The sequence below is a fragment of the Octopus bimaculoides genome, chromosome 9, assembly GCF_046866305.1.
Source record: "Octopus bimaculoides isolate indiv1 chromosome 9, ASM4686630v1, whole genome shotgun sequence".
NCBI classification, from domain to species: domain Eukaryota; kingdom Metazoa; phylum Mollusca; class Cephalopoda; order Octopoda; family Octopodidae; genus Octopus; species Octopus bimaculoides.
Window position 1 is genome coordinate 6,706,751 of NC_142936.1, and position 17,500 is coordinate 6,724,250.

The following is a 17,500-nucleotide window of genomic DNA, read 5'->3' on the forward strand; positions in this document are numbered from 1 at the left end:
AAAACGGTTTGATTCGGCTCCATGCAATTTAAAGTTTCGAGCGCTTCTAAAAGAAACCTGGCTGGTTCAGGCTCAGAATACCGAATGCAGAAATGCAGGAAGCCAATGGTGGCTAGTAAAAATGGGCTGCTGTTGGTCAAGGCGAGTCACATGGTGTTGTTAGTAGTGAGATTGGCATTTCAGCGACACCGGTTGCATCGGAAAAGTGCATTTCTTGAACCGAGTGGCTGGACGGGGCAAGCTGATGGTGATAGAAAGAGGGGGGCGAGAGAGAGAACGAGAGAGTGGGAAGAAGGAAAGAAGGAAAGACAAAGTGAGAATGTCTATACCAGGTGTACGTGTGCGTGAATGTGAGTGTGTTATCGCTTGTATGAGTGTGTGTACGGGCGAATAAGTGTGCGTTAGTGCGTGTGCTGTGCTATACGCGTGCGTACGTGTGTTTGTTTTTCTGAGATGTACGTCGAAACGTCTAGTTAGAATAGAGGCAGCTGACGAAGGATTAATTCCAAGTGGCTATCTGTTTTCCTATGTGTTCGTCATGTGGTCTGTAGTTCATTGTTCTAACGTCCTGTACCCTGATATGCATCTTCTATATACACATGTAGATGTAAGTATGTACATATATATGTATATACATGCATACATATTCTTTTTTTATATATATATATATATATATATATATATATATATATATATATATATATATATATATATATATATATATATATATGTATGTATATATATATATATTTATGTATGTATATATGTGTGTATATATATATATATATATATATATATATATATATATATATATATATATATATGTATATACATGCATACATATTCTTTATATATATATATATATATATATATATATATATATATATATATATATATATATATATATATATATATATATATATATATATATACACATGTATATATATATGTATGCTTTTTATATATATGCATGCGGTTGTTACAGATGTGTTTTACTGCAACATGTGAGCGGGTGTATGAATGTATATGTGTGTGCATGTATGTATATTCATATAATACTGCACAAGCCCCAGGAGCACATTGATACACCCCCGTGACGATGCAGAAATTCTCATGAAACTACCGAAAACAATAATTATAATGATATATATACATGCATATTTACATCTGTCTATCTATCCATTTGTCTCTCTCTCTCTCTGTATATATATATATATATATATATATATATATATATATATATATCAACAGAGAGTGATAAAAAGGTAGATAGGTAGATATACATATACTCATACATATATATATATATATATATATACATATATATGTATATGTATGTGTGTGTGTACATATATATATATATATATATGTAAGTATTTAAATATATTTATGAGTGTGGGTGAGTGAGTGTGTGTATGTGTTCACAGATAAATAGAAACGAGATTAGAGATCTGGATAAAATATTTTCTGTTGATAGGTCAAGGTTCGTAAGAAAAAGATTAAGCAGTGTCCGTTTCTATTTTCAATTTAGAAAACAGGGTTTTTATTTTATTTTTCGATAACGCAACGGCCTAATGTAGTGCCTCAAGTGAATTGTATAAGAAAGATCAGCACCAGAATTCGTTCCTATTCACGAACAGAACTCTACAGAATGTAGATTAGATTTATCTAAATTCTAGAGGAACATAGAATCCGCTGAGTAGTAAGACGGTCTTGGCTAAATATCCATAGGATGGCGTCCTTAACGTTGCTCCCTTTCTTTCTTGTCTGATTTCCGATCAGATCGATTCTCTATTGAACAGGAATTCTTAAGAATCTTGTCCATTAATGCAATTTTCTAATACATGTATATTGATGTATGCATGCTTATATGTGTGTGAGTGTTTATGTATGTATGCATGCATGTATGTATGTATGTGTGTATGTATGCATGTATGTATATATACACATATATATCTATATAAAAATGCATGAATGTACGTACGTATATATAAATAAGTATATATAATGCATTATGCATGTGTAAATAAATGAGTGTATATTTATATGACTATATGTCGCTCAATCTATCGATATATACATGCGTACATACGTACATATATATACATTTAGACACACGCATCTATATATACGTACAAACACATATACATCATAAATGCACATGTGTGTGGGGAAATATGTGCGTATATAGATATATAATATATATATATTTATATATATGTGTGTGTATGTGTGTATATATATATATATATGTATATATGCATATATATATATATATTCATATATATATATATATATATATATATATATATATATATATATATATATATATGCACACACACGTACATATACATATGCATATAAATATGTACATATATGCGTGTATATGTGTATGTATATATATATATATAGAGAGAGAGAGAGGGAGTTAAAGATAGAGAGAAAATATATATATGTATACATACATCATAAATGCGTATATATTTAAGTGTGTGTAATTATATGTATACGCGCACAAACATACATACACATATGTATATGAGCATATACACATACCGAAGCATTATTTTTTTTCATTTTGCATATTATTGTGATAGTATTTCACAATAATACACATACTTGCGTGTTTGATTTCGTATTAGTTTTTCTCTTGATTTCCCGACATAATTTTTTTTAAAGCAATTTCTAAAAGAAAACTACATGAAGCATATTCCCTATCTCAAGCTCAATCAAAATGGCCCTTAATTCTACACCATTTTTTTCTTCTGAAGCCTACATGTTCATGAATAAGCACAGATTCAGATACAGAGGTGTATACACACGCACGCGTTTATACGCTTAAATTTATCTCGGCATTGTATGCATGTATGTATGTACGTATGTATGTATTTGTGCATATATCGCAATATTTTCTCTTAGTAAATATTTTTCTCCTGCTTTGATCCATTGGACAGTGGATACGCTGGGACACCGACTGCAAGGTCTTCAGTCGATTATATTGATCTCACTAAGCATATGTATGTGTATGTGTACATAATATGTACGTGTTTTAGATAGATGTATAGATAGTAAATACACAGACTACATATACACAAACACACATATACATATATATACATACATGTGTGTGTGATTGTGTGTGTGTGTGTTTGAGTGTTAGTGTGTGTGTTTTTTGTGCATGTGTGTACGTATTTGCATCCATGTATACATGTCTATATTTATGTGCATACATATAAAGTGACGCATTGTTATAACGCACCAGCTGAAAAGAAGGGATTGGACAAGATATAAACATTGTTTATAAATCACAATAAAATAATAATGCTGCATAGACAGCGAATCGCCTGGAAATCGGGTTGATTCGACGAATTGTTTATTAATTCTCATCATCCGAACTAAGCCTCTTATCCAAATCAGGAGAGAAAACTATTTTCCTTGAGCATATCGTCACACATGATTCAACATTGGATCCACACATACAAAGCCTGCTGTGGATTACCGCCTGCGCAAAGTTGTTTGCATAGATTTTACTAGTAATATTTCACGCATACATGTATCTTTCATTGTTACCGTTTAGCCATATTTGATCATCTGACGTATAAATTTATCAGACATGTTCGATGGCCTCTTTACAGATGCCTATTGTTACTGAGTGAAGGCGCATGGCTCAGTGGTTAGAGCGTCGAACTTACGATCTTGAGGTTATGAATTCGAATCCCGGACCGGGCTGCGTGTTGTGTTCTTGAGCAAGACACTTTATTTCACGTTGCTCCAGTTCACTCAGCTGTAGCAATGAGTTGCGACGTCACAGGTGTCAAGCTGTATCGGCCCCTTTGCCTTTCCCTTGGATAACACTGGTGGCGTAGAGAGGGGAGGCCGGTATGCATGGGCGACTGCTGGTCTTCCATAAGCAAACTTGCCTGGACTTGTGCCTGGGAGGGTAACTTTCTAGGTGCAATCCCATGGTCAGTCATGACCGAAGGGGGTCTCAGATTGTAACTGACAACAGAATTCGGTATTCTTAGTCCGATTAGTCTTGGAAAGATGGTAATCTTGGAAATGGGTGACAACAATGGGTTCTATTATACATAATTTACATAATATCCTACCCACACAGTTTGTAAAAGCTGAGTTTAATATTTTGTCCGAGATGATAGCAAAATGATTGGCATGTTTCATCGGTATTTATTTCGAAAAAGCTGAAACCCGTGTGAACTCTGGTGGATACATCCACGGTAACATCCATGTGTTGCATATAGAGGGAGTGGGAAACAAACCTGGCGTCAGATGAATGCTTTCGATAGTGTTAGCCATCTCTATTTGGCAATAAACCCAATAGTTGCCAGCGCCAGATCCGTTTTCAAATATGACGTTGAAGTTCTGGTTCTACACATAGCCAACTTTAGAAACCAACCCAATATATTACTGTAAATGCACACGTTTATATTCATGTCCACTTGATATCCGCTTTCAGAGTTAGACTCATGATGATACCTGCATCTACACAACAATTAGAAGGACAGGCAAAAGAAGACGGGTCATTTTTGGCTTTTTTTCATCAGTCAATTCCCAGAAGTCACGACCATTTCGGACAGTTACACTTGACATGGATCGTTCTCGCTGACCCCCAAAAAGTCTAAGCTAAGAGCATTAGACCCTTTTGCAAGAAAACTAGCGAACGTATACGTCAACAAAGACATAAAGAAAAAGCGACAGACAGAGAGACAGACAGACCATAGAGCGCAATCATACAGTTATTTCGAGGAACTAAACTTTTGAAAGAATGTCTTTGATGTTGTTGAAAACGAATTATAGAATTTTACTAAAAAGGCTAGAAACGCAATAGAATTACGTATGTATAAAAAAAAACATTAAAACGCTATAACAAAAGAAAGTCAACATGATCAAATCTATGATGAGTAACGGCAAAAATTTATCACCACTAATTAACAAATTGTAAGTATTTCGGAGACCAATAAATTATTTTCTCTCAATCTCTTACTATCTTACCTTCCGATCGCCTTTTACAATGCATTTATATGTGTACGTGAGTGCGTATATATATATATATATATATATATGAATGGTGCATGTATATGTATATTAGTATATATACACGCATATATGTATTCGTACGTACATGTATACACATATATATAGTACAGATACACTCATATATATGCATATATGTGTATATATACGTATACATATATATATATATATATATGTATGTATGTATATATATATATGTATATATATATATATATACAGACATATACATATATATACATATATATCTGTATACATATATATATATATATATATATATATATATACATACATATATATATATGCATACATACATATGCATACATACATATACATATACATATATATATATATATATATATATATATATATATATATATATATATATATATATATATACGTATATATTTGAATGTTGAGAGATATTGTTTATCCATTTCCACATCATAAAATAGCTGTCATTTTCACTTTGTTTTTTGTTTTTTTTTATTAATCTGAACTCGGAAACTTGAAAGTCTACCATATTCTACTGTACTCTATACATATATCATAAAACTACGTCGTATTTTCTCCCTGCATCGTAACGCAATGGTGGCATTGATTTGTTAGCTGAATGTGAAGGACCTTTTATACATTCCGTATATTCGGTCGCACAATTACACAAATAAATAAGAGCGAACCGAAGAATATTTGCGGATTACTAACCCTTAGACACAATATTTCCACAATGTAATCCTGTCAGTGTCAACACAAACGAATGTCAATAATCATTCGCTCCATTAAATGCGTCGTTATTGTTTTTAATATAAATTGCGTCGTTTCGTAAAGCCCAGATTTTCATGCATGAATGAAAAACAAAGATTTTTATGCTCTCAGCATGGGCGGGTGTCACGGTGCGTAACTTAACGTAAATGGAACTTTGTCAATTTAAGCAATAATATATTTACTTTTAGAAGTATCATATTAGCAAAACACATGAGTATTCAACTAAAGGTCAACAATTCTGGAGCGCGTTCATAGAAGCGCTGATTTGTGCTCCAGGCTTTAACCTGCACGTTTGTCTGGATAATATATTTACCGTAACGTGTAACTGACGAGTTTGTCATTAACTTACAATTTGTGAAATGATATTAATAAAGAAAATGAAAATATAACAAAGCAGATTATTGAATGCATATGTTGGTATAAATGATTCTTGAAGAGGTTATTCGTCAATCCAATATAAGTTTATGATATCCTGTTGTTTTATTTTATTTTATTTTATTTTGCTCGTACCCTAGCACACTATAAGTCTTTCAGATGAAACAAATGTTAAGTCATCAGTTATTGAGAGCAATGGGGGTAGTGTTTTTTTTTTGGGGGGGGGGGAAAGGCTTTGAGAATTGAAATAGTAAATTGAGCTTGTAAATTTTTTTACAGCAAGACTGGTTCAACTCAAACGAGTTTCTGGAAAAACTATGATAACTACGGTTATGTTTCAACCTTGAGTTCACATGAAGAACCCTGCAGACCAAACACAAAATACGAAACAGCATTTCATTAAATTTTATTTCGCTCAAAATATATTCCCATCTAAATTCAAAGCGCGTCCCTCAAAAGTTACAATACTAAAATTTGTTTCATCTGAAATACGGAAACCTATTTAATAAAATAATTTCATGACATGTTTCTGAATTCATCAAGCTGTCTATATGTATTGAGTTATTTTCTCTATACGATTAGATTTTGTGCACAAACAATTCAAACGCAAATTCTGCACATAAACTCTGATAATTTATTTCTTTTTATGTTCTTCCACACACGTTATATAACGTTTTACATTATCGTCAGATACTCTCCTTTTAATAGTAACCACACAAGATATTTCAAATAAAAGTTATGATTGCGATCTAAAAACCATAATGTTTTGTATTAGTGCGTGTGATGATTATTAAATATCTCCTCTGTATGTTTATTGTAATCAGTTTTATATGTTTCATATTTCTTAAACCTCCGAAAATGAAAAGGAGAAACTCGAACGCACAGCTTTTACCCTCTTGTTTATTATCTACCTCTGAAGACGTGCAGTGACTCGTAATATCGTTGAATGGTGTAGGGCAGGCTCTAACGACCACGGGTTTCGTGATGCAAGATCCTGTCAATGACCCTTTTTCAGGATTTCGGCAGTTGCAGGTGAGAATGTGGGGCACGGACTGTATTTAAATGTCTGTTATTTAAACATGACAATCTAACATTTAAATTATGGGATTTAAAACGTTTGTGGTAACTATGATATGTAGGGAAATGCTGCCTAAGTTCAGGAAACTCCCGGATATATCAAGAAAACAACTAAAGTGAATGGCGAATTCATATACTCTAACATGCCAGTAAATCCACAACATCGTTGTGAGGGTTGCTTGCTCTGTGAAATGCCAATCTATCTATCTATCTATCTATCTATCTATCTATCTATCTATCTATCTATCTATCTATCTATCTATCTATTATATATATATATATATATATATATATATATATATATATATATATATATATATATATATATATATATATATATATATATATATTATATATATATATTATATATATTTATATTATATATATATATATATTATATATATATATATATATTATATATATATATATATATATATATATATATATATATATATATATATATATATATATATATATATATTATATATATATCATATATATATATATATATCATATATATATATATCGTATATATATATATATATTCCAAAATAATTGAATATTTATCATTCTTACGCTTGTCTTTCCAAGTCCATACTCTTTTGCAGTCACTAAATTTTCCCGGTCCATATCTAGCAATTTTTATCTCTACCTCTGTTCTGTTAAACTATTTGTCTTTCTCACACAATTCTTTTAATTTAAACTGTTTTATGCCACCTATGTTTTTTTTTATCTTCGTTCTTCCTTTTGTTCTCTACACTATCGCCCTCGTAGCGTTTTGCTTCTCTTCCCCATTCATATTACATTTCTCTCCCTTTCATAGATTTTCAAATCTTCTTCATTTTGCTCTCTTCATTTTCCCAACGTCACTCTCCTTCTTCCCTTACTTCGTTCATTCACTCTTTCTCCCTTCCTTTCTTTCTGTTTTCCATTCGCAGTCTTCCTCTTGACCCAAATCAGTCAAAGGCACAACGTGATAGAATAAATTTTATAAAATATCTAGAGAAATTTTATTGAAAAAAAAAATGAGATTCGAAATTTCATTAAAGAAATCGATCTGAAGTTATGAAGTTAATTTAATATACGTGTGTCTACAATAAGGGAGAATGAGACAGAGAGAAAAAAAAAACAGAAGAGATAAAATATATGCGTTTGCTAGGTCGTGTTTGTGTACAAGCGTGTGTATGTGTGTATGTGTGTGTGTATTTAACATAATACAAGCGTCACTCAATCACTTCCCAAGCAACATGCACGGTGACTATATCAATTAATTGCAACGATTCCACATCAGTAATTCGTATTGTTTAACTTCTTGCAACTCAGCCAATTTCTCCGACACCTTCTCCCCCCCCCCCCCCATTCATGTATTGACGGCTTTAGAGCCAATTTTATATAATGCAACCCTTTAATGAACTTAATCTCATCTTGGGCTTACTTCGGCTTACAGTCCAAGTTATAATCTTTCCTTTTACCTGGACATATTAGCAAATCGCTAGCGGAGCAGCGGCTTTCTTACTGGCCTTTACGGCGTTCATGGCGATGATGATGAGGTTAATGATGATGATGATGATGATGATGATGATGATGATGATGATATTATTTATTATAAAGGCGGCGTGCTGGCAGAAACTTTAGCACGCCGGGTGAAAAACTTAGAAACATCGGTCGACTATAACGTACGAAGACATTCTGTTCGGTCAGGTTTATGCTACGCTTATGCAACTGCCTCTCATTTTAGCACAAGCCTAATAAATTTCTAGGAAAGCTATAGTGTGTTTCATAAACTCCACTGTTCAACTTATTTTAGGGGAGGGTTAAGTCGATTACATCGACACCAGTGTTCAAATGGTACTTATTTAAGCGGCTCCAAAAGGATGAATAGCAAAGTCAACCTCAGCAAAATTTGAGCACAGAAAGTAATTAGGGACTAAACGGCGCTCAGCATTTTGCCCGACGTGCTACTAATTCTGTCATCTTGCTGCCTTTTCCTGCCTCTAAATAATCCTTTGAAATTTTGGCAGATGGTTCTACTCGATTACGTCGATTCCAGTGTTCCAGTGGTTCTTAATTTATCGACCCGGAAAGTATGAAAGTCGAAGTCGACCTCGGTGGAATTTGAACTCAGAAACATAAAGACGGACGAAATGACACTAAGCATTTTGCACCGCATGCTAATGATTCTACCAGCATGCCGCCTTTTCCTGCGTCTAAATAATAACAGCCAACTTTCAGCCATCTTGATTTCCCACTATATTACTACTTCGCATATGTGTAATGATATATTAATGTTATATGAAAACATAAATGAAAGACATTATGTTTACACGAGTCTGAATTCTGAACTTCTAGTTTTTTGTTTCGTTTTGTGCTTTTTTTAAATCAAAACCGATGAGACATACCCACACAGCTCGTTACCACATATCTTCAGTCATTAAACAATTTCCCTCTTTCTGTAATTCGAGTAAATTGCTATGAACGCGTTTCTATTTCAAATGTTGAACAGATAAATTTAAGCCGATATATAAAACCTTATGAGAATTTGACAATTAAATTGGTTATTTATGGCCAATACTTGGAAATTTACACGTCTGATATCACATACAGAAGGTGTATGGTATAGATGTATATAGAGTAATATGTAAACTTTTTTGTTTGATCTGCGAGATATCATGTGATAAGAAACACGAAATGCTCTTTTATAATAGCCATATCCTAAAGCTATCACTGTATTACACGATTATAGTAACATCATTCGTTATACTAATGGGATAAAAATTATATATGAGATGAGCGTTCCTTTCATAACATATTCAAGGATTTTTATGGCAGTACTCAAGTCTGATATCAAACTTTTATTTAAAATGCTCTGCTTTAATATAAATAATGATATTACAGGTCTAAGCGATTGAAAAACATTTTAATGCTTTGTGATGTTCTTGCTGAAGCTGTTTATGTTTTTTTTAGTGCAGTTCGATCTCTGTCCATATAATTTTAATTCCTTTTTTGTAAGCTACCTGGACTGGTTGGATGAAATAGACGGGGTTTTAGTTTGTCGGTTTAATTGTGTATTTAATGCCATACACATACGTGCAAATACTTATATACTAACACACATACTACTACTTTCACACGGTTGGCATGTCACATAAGTAAATGCGAGTATGTATAATATAGTATATATATATATATATAAATATGTGAATGTACGAGCGCATATATATTAACATATGAATATGTAGATAGGTATGTCTACATCCATATAAATATATATATATATATATATATATATATATATATATATATGCAAACATATTTGCATTGTGCATGTATAATCATATGTATGTGTGTATATATATATATATGTGTTTTTTTATTGCCCACAAGGGGCCTGTGTATATATATATGTGTATGTGTGTGTGTAATACCGTAATATCAGCGTCTTGGCTTTAGCTAAAACACAGTTTACATATATATATGTGTGTGTCTGTGTGTATGTATATATGTATATATATATATATATATATATATATATATATATATATATATATATATATATATATATATATATATATATATATATACATACATATATATGTGTGTGTGTGTGTGTGTGCATGTATATATATATATATATATATATATATATATATATATATATGCGGTGTTGAGCACTCATTTCCATCGTTCGACATTTACACACACACACATACACACACACACACACACACACACACACACACACACACATATATATATATTTGTTTGTATGTATATATGTGTATATATGTATACGGGGAGAGAAAGAGAGAGGGTTCATGCACGGTTCAGACAGGAGAAATACAAATCATTATTCAAAAAGCAAGTATTTTTATTTAGCTGCAAAGCGTCCAAAGCGACTCGAGAGCCCACAGTTTCGTGTGTAGCATCTGATCAAACTATACATCCGTCTGTTAAGCTATCTTTTTGATTTATTCTTAATTATGTTTCCTTATCTGTCTTTCTCTTACTTTTTCTTCATTTCATTTGTTTCTCTCACTTCCAATCTTTCACGTCTCCACGAAATTCTTTTCTCTCAACACTTTTTTTCCATTTTTCTTTTCTTTTTCGCATCCTTACACCCACGTTCTTCATTCTCCATTGTGAGTTCTTTCGCACCCAATCTCCCGCTCCCTTTACTCTCCCTCCGTCTCTGACTCTCACTCACTCGCGCTCTCCGTCTCCATCTCTCTCTTCCACCCTCCTCCGACTCTTTCTCTGTTTTCAACACTCCTTTGACTACCTCCTACTCCAGGGAGTAACTTCATTTTCTAACTCTACCCCTACTCTTCCCACTACTCTTACGCTACACCTGTGCAATGTTAGACAGACATCGTCTGTTTAATTGAATAAAATCGAAGTCATTGAAGCAGACGACACACTAATTTGGCGGATTAAGGGCAGCGCCTACTTCAGCCCACTACACCATGATTTTGCTCTTGTGAGAGGGATTCAAATAATTCTAATGGTGATGAAATCAGTGGTGGAGGACGCAGTGTAGGTCGCAGCGCTAGCAGTATTGTTGCTGGTAGCGGTAGTAGTGGTGGTGATGATGGTGGTAGTGGTGGTGGTACTAGTAGTGATAATGATGGCGTTGATGGTAGTAGTGGTAGAGATGACGGTGGTGGTGGTGGTGGTGGTGGTGGCTGTGACTGTGGCAGCGGTGTGTTTGGTACTGCGGTTGAGAATGGTGAATAGTCCAGCTAATATTGATAGTATTTTGCTTGGACATTTCTGCCATGGTTGAGGTGGAGGTATTCATTTTGGTAATGAAATTCCTGTGAATTTAGTTGTCTTGTTACAGAGAAGTAGTTGAGGTCATAACAGGTGGATGATATCAATGCGGCGGTGGTGGTGGTGGTGGTGGTGATGGTGATGATGGTGGTGGCGGTGGTAGGGAGGGTGGTGGTTGTACATGATAAGGAAGATGGTGGCGTTGGTGTTGGTGATGGCGGTGGTGGTGGCGATGGTAGTCGTAGTATTCATGGCGGTGGCGGTACAAATGATGGATAGTAGATGGTGGTGGTGGTGGTGGTGGTGGTTGTTGTTGTTGTTGTTGTGGTGGTGGTGGTGTTTGGTGGAGGTGGATGCCCTGGAATTAGTTTTCAACAAGGAGCATCATTAATGTGATCAAGTCTTTGAGTAGAAAATACTTCAGGGCGTGTAAGCGTGTGTAGGCAAGAGTGAATGCGCGTGTACGTGCGTGTGTGTTTGTACGTGTGTTTGAAGGTCTGTATGCGAGTGTGTGTGTGTGTGTGTGTGTGTGTGTGTGTGTGTGCTTGTATATGTTTAAGTGTGTGTGTGTGAATCTGTACAAAGCAGTATAGTTGCAAACCGTGCACACATCTGTGCGTTTATTTCATCAACTGCGCGTGTTTACGACTCGTAGATGTGTATCACACACACACACACACACTCATACACAGACACATATACGCATACACACACATGATCATGCACGCACGCACAAACACACACATACATGTACACGCTTACATACATACGCACATACACACACAGACACACACACACACACATACACAAGCAATTAAACTCACGCACGTACACACACATACACACACACTCATACACACAGAAATATACATGCACACACATACACATGCACATATTAGTATTCATTTATTCTTTTACTTGTTTTAGTCATTTGTCTGTGGCCATTCTGGAGCACCACCTCAGAGGGTTTTTTTTAATTCGAAGAAATCGACCCCAGGACTTATTCTTTGTAAGCTTGGTACTTACCGTTAAGTTACGGGGACATAAACACACCAACATCAGGTGTCAAGCGATGGTGGGGACACAATAAGCTACCAGGTGTAAAGCATTCGTTTTATTATACAATATATATATATTGTATATATATATTCTTTCAGTTTCCGTCGACCAGATCTACTCACAAGGCTTTGACCAGCCATACATACATACATACATACATACATACATACATACATACATACATACATAATGGCCATCCACTCGTGACCGAGGAAGATCATTGCTGACCTTCGGGAACATTGTGCGCTCTAGGACTAATATTTTGCATTCGCGGTTCTCGACAAGCATACACATCTGCAAACATTGCAGACCAAGCTTTCCCCATTCACTACAGCTGCAGAGCGCTTTCGAGCAGCACGCTTAAATTCTTCATGCAGAACACGAGGTCTCTCAAAGTGTCGAATGGAAAGCGACATACATCCATCCATCCATCCATCGATACATACATGCATACATACATACATACATACATACTTACACACACACACAGACATAAAATTAGCCAATTGCCTTTCCGGCGTCCACCAATCGATGGCTTGGTAAGACTCTCCAATTACTTCTGTGATGTGCTGCATGCAACACGGCTCTTGGTTCCTGTCTGTTCACTGACGTCAGCAGTCAACAAATGTCTTTCACGGCCTTTTACGCTTTTCCCCTCCAATTTCCTGTACGGAAGTGCCGTATTGTATGGCCAAATAATGATAACTTTGTTCACTTGATTCCCGACAACAGATGCCTTTGGATTTTCAGCTTTTCTAGTAGTGTAACTTCCGTTTCCCCTTATATCCATCTCATAGGCATTAATCTTCTTAATCCATTGCTCTGTGCATTATCCATGTGCCTGCTTCGTAGAGAACTACTAGACTGAAGGGAAAAGTTCGTGCGCCGTGTTTAAACAATGACTTTTTTATGCAAGAATTTATTCAAAAACAACTATTCTTCAAAATAAAGACTGTCATTTTCCATGACCTTCTACCAACGATCGACAAGCTTTCGGTTTCGGTCAAATTACGAATCTTTTGGATTTGAATCGAAAAATTCTTGACAGGCTTCTTCAACTTCATCGAATGACTCAAATCGGTGACCTTTCATAAAGTGCTGCATTGAACGGAAGAGACCGTTGTCAGTTGGAGCAACGTCTGGACTATAGGCTGGATGCGGCAGAACTTCAGCACCACCTAATTCTTCAATCTTGTTTCTGGTCTTTCTGGCGGTGTGCGGCTTTGCATTGTCTTGCTGAAACAAATTGCGTTTTCGACGAACAAATCTTGGGTACTTTTCAACCAACACATCCTAGACTCAATCAGGTTGCTCGCAGTAAAGTTCATCGTTAATGGCGCGACCATTCGGCACACGTTCGGCGCACAAACTTTTTCCTCAACATAATATTTGCATAAAATAATGGCTTCGTAGCCTCAATTTTAGATGCAGTGTCATGGATTTTGATTTTTAATGTTTTCACTTCTTATTGATGTAGTTTTACCATTACTTACGCTTTGAGTAACGTAAATTATACACAGCAAGCGCCCTGACTAATTATACAAAAATTAAAATAATGAACTTATCGTATACATTGCTCAGGTGCACTACAATTCATCAGAAAATGTAGCCAAAGGTGCATGAAGAGTACAGAGAATAATGCACAGAAAGTAAACATGGAATGTGTCATGAAAAAGATGTGGGAGCATCAAGTAAGCTGTTGGTGAATTTTGGTAAACGTGGAAATCTCGAAAGATGTAGTAATTTGGCAGCTAACAACTGATGCACGTAGTTTATTCCGTGCTTATTCTGAATGTATCTGAATATCATGAGTGTTATGTTGAATTTTGATTTTGTAAGTATGTCCACAAAAGGTGCGCAAATCTGTTGTTGGCAAAACGGTTAATCTTGTAGGTGTCTATCAGGTCATTTGCCAAATGTCGGAGATTTAAATTGTCTATGCCTAGGGAAGCAAGGCGTTCAGAGTATAGCAGATGTCTGATGGCGACTATTCTTCTGATTGCGACTATTCTTCTGGTTTCTGAACAAAGTCCTGGAGATTGATATGCTGAGCAAGATAGGGGTTCCACTCTGATGATGCAGACTCTAAGTGTGAACATGCCATAGCCTTATACGGCTTTCAATTGATAGCCCGAGAGTGGCTGACAAAAGTCTTATTGATTGATATTAAAACATCCTCGGCCATCTTGAAAATTTTAGAATTGTGGTTTGTCCAACGCATATCGCTGTTGTCAATAATGCCCAGTACTTGTCTTAAATATTTGAAGCATTTTAATTCTTCATACTTCTGTCCATCTTTTATACTTGCTTGCTAATGACCATTGTCGTCGTCTTTTTTACATTAATATATAAACCTTTCTTGTCTCTTTGCTCGTTTGCAGTATCAAAAATGTCTTGTATCTTCTCATTGCTTTCTGACAAATATGGTGTATCGATGCATATCTTCTGTTGTTTATGTTCCTGCTAGGGAGTGAGTTCTTTGGTCTTATCCAGTTCTGAATATTTATCAGTGCGTGGAACGAAAATGCAGCAATCAAAATACACTAGGAATTGTTATAAGCAGCAGTTATCTAAAAGGAGTGAAAAATTGCAAACAAGAGACAAGGACTTGTGTTATCACGATAACTATTTAATATCTATATATTCAGTGAGTCTCTCTCTCCCCTCTCTCTCTCCCCCCTCTCTCTCCCCTCTCTCTCCCCTCTCTCTCTCCCCCCTCTCTCTCCCCCTCTCTCTCCCCTCTCTCTCTCCCCTCTCTCTCCCTCTCCCTATATATATGTGTGTGTGTGGAGAGAGAGAGAGAGAGGGGGTGACAGCGAGGGACAGACGAACTATATGTGTGCTTGTGTGTAAATACATACATGCGCATACATGTGTATATACACATCATATGTATTCATATATATATACACACATATACACACACGTGTGTGTGTAAATTCATACATACAAGTGCATACATGTGTATATACATATCATGAGTATTTATATATATATATATATATATATATATATATATATATATATATATATATATATATATATATGGGAGAATATACAAATAATAACAACAGACGAGGACAGGTGGTGTAAATAACAAAAGTATATATTAGTATGACGCTCGGGAATACGGAAAGTCTTTGACGTTTCGAGCTACGCTCTTCAACAGAAAGAATACGGAGACAAGGAGAAAAGCACGGAGAAAAAAAATTGAATAGTGTTCAGTCAACGGTCAATCATTATATATATATATATATATATATATATATATATATATATATATATATAAACGTGTGTGCGTGTAAATACATACATTATGCACATCCATCCATACATACATGCGCATACATGTGTACATAAACATGATGAGCATTTATACTCAGACACACACACATGTGTGTGTGCGTGTGTGTGTGTGTGTGTGTGTGTGTGTATGAAAATGTGAAAAACTTGACTTATATAACAGATACTAGCAATCAGCGCTAAGATAGGACCAAGAACTTGAAACCCAGCATTGACTGAAATAATACAGGATCCGTTGAAATAAGCGATGGCTATTGGCAATGTACAGGTGAAGCCAATGTGAGTCTATTAAAATAAAAGATGGACTGGTAGTACAAGGCATCAGGTCGATTAAAAGAGAAATGTTTAGTCTGCCTCGGTCGACAGATTTTTAGAGACCAGCAATGCGAAATTGTGTTATCCTCATCCCTCAAAATCTCGTGATATCGCTCCACATTTATCAAAAAATCTGTCTTATTCCATACATCTACAATACTATTGGACTTTATCATTTAATATACATGGTTATGGTATCAGTCATTGTTCATCCGAAACAGCTGTAAAGACAAAATTATTATATCCTTTTATCATTCTGCCGTTTTACTCATATAAATAAGCAGATAGATAGATAGATAGATAGATAGATAGATAGATAGATAGATAGATAGATAGAGAGAGAGAGAGAGAGCGAGAGAGAGAGAGAGAAAGAGAGAAAGAGGGGGGAGAGAGATTGACAAATGCATGCGTTTATGTATACGTATACATGTGACGGAGTTCACTACAGTTTCTGTTAACCAAATTTCATTTAGCTGACAAGCTGTTTGTCAGTCGGAGGCTATGGTAGAAGGCATTACTTACCGAAGGTGCTGGAAAAGCATGTAGTTGCGAAGCAAACATCCTAACTATACAACTATGCTTCACAGGCATTAACGTAATCTAATTTCATCTGATGCAACTGATCTATCATCCTATTACAAGCTGAATGTTGCTTCAGAGGAATGATTCAATTTGCTTCTTTCTGCAATAAGCTGCATACAACATAATAAAACAAAACTATGGTTGAGGCCCAATACTACTTTGCGTATTTAAAACGAACACCCACACTGTGTGGAATAAATGCTAT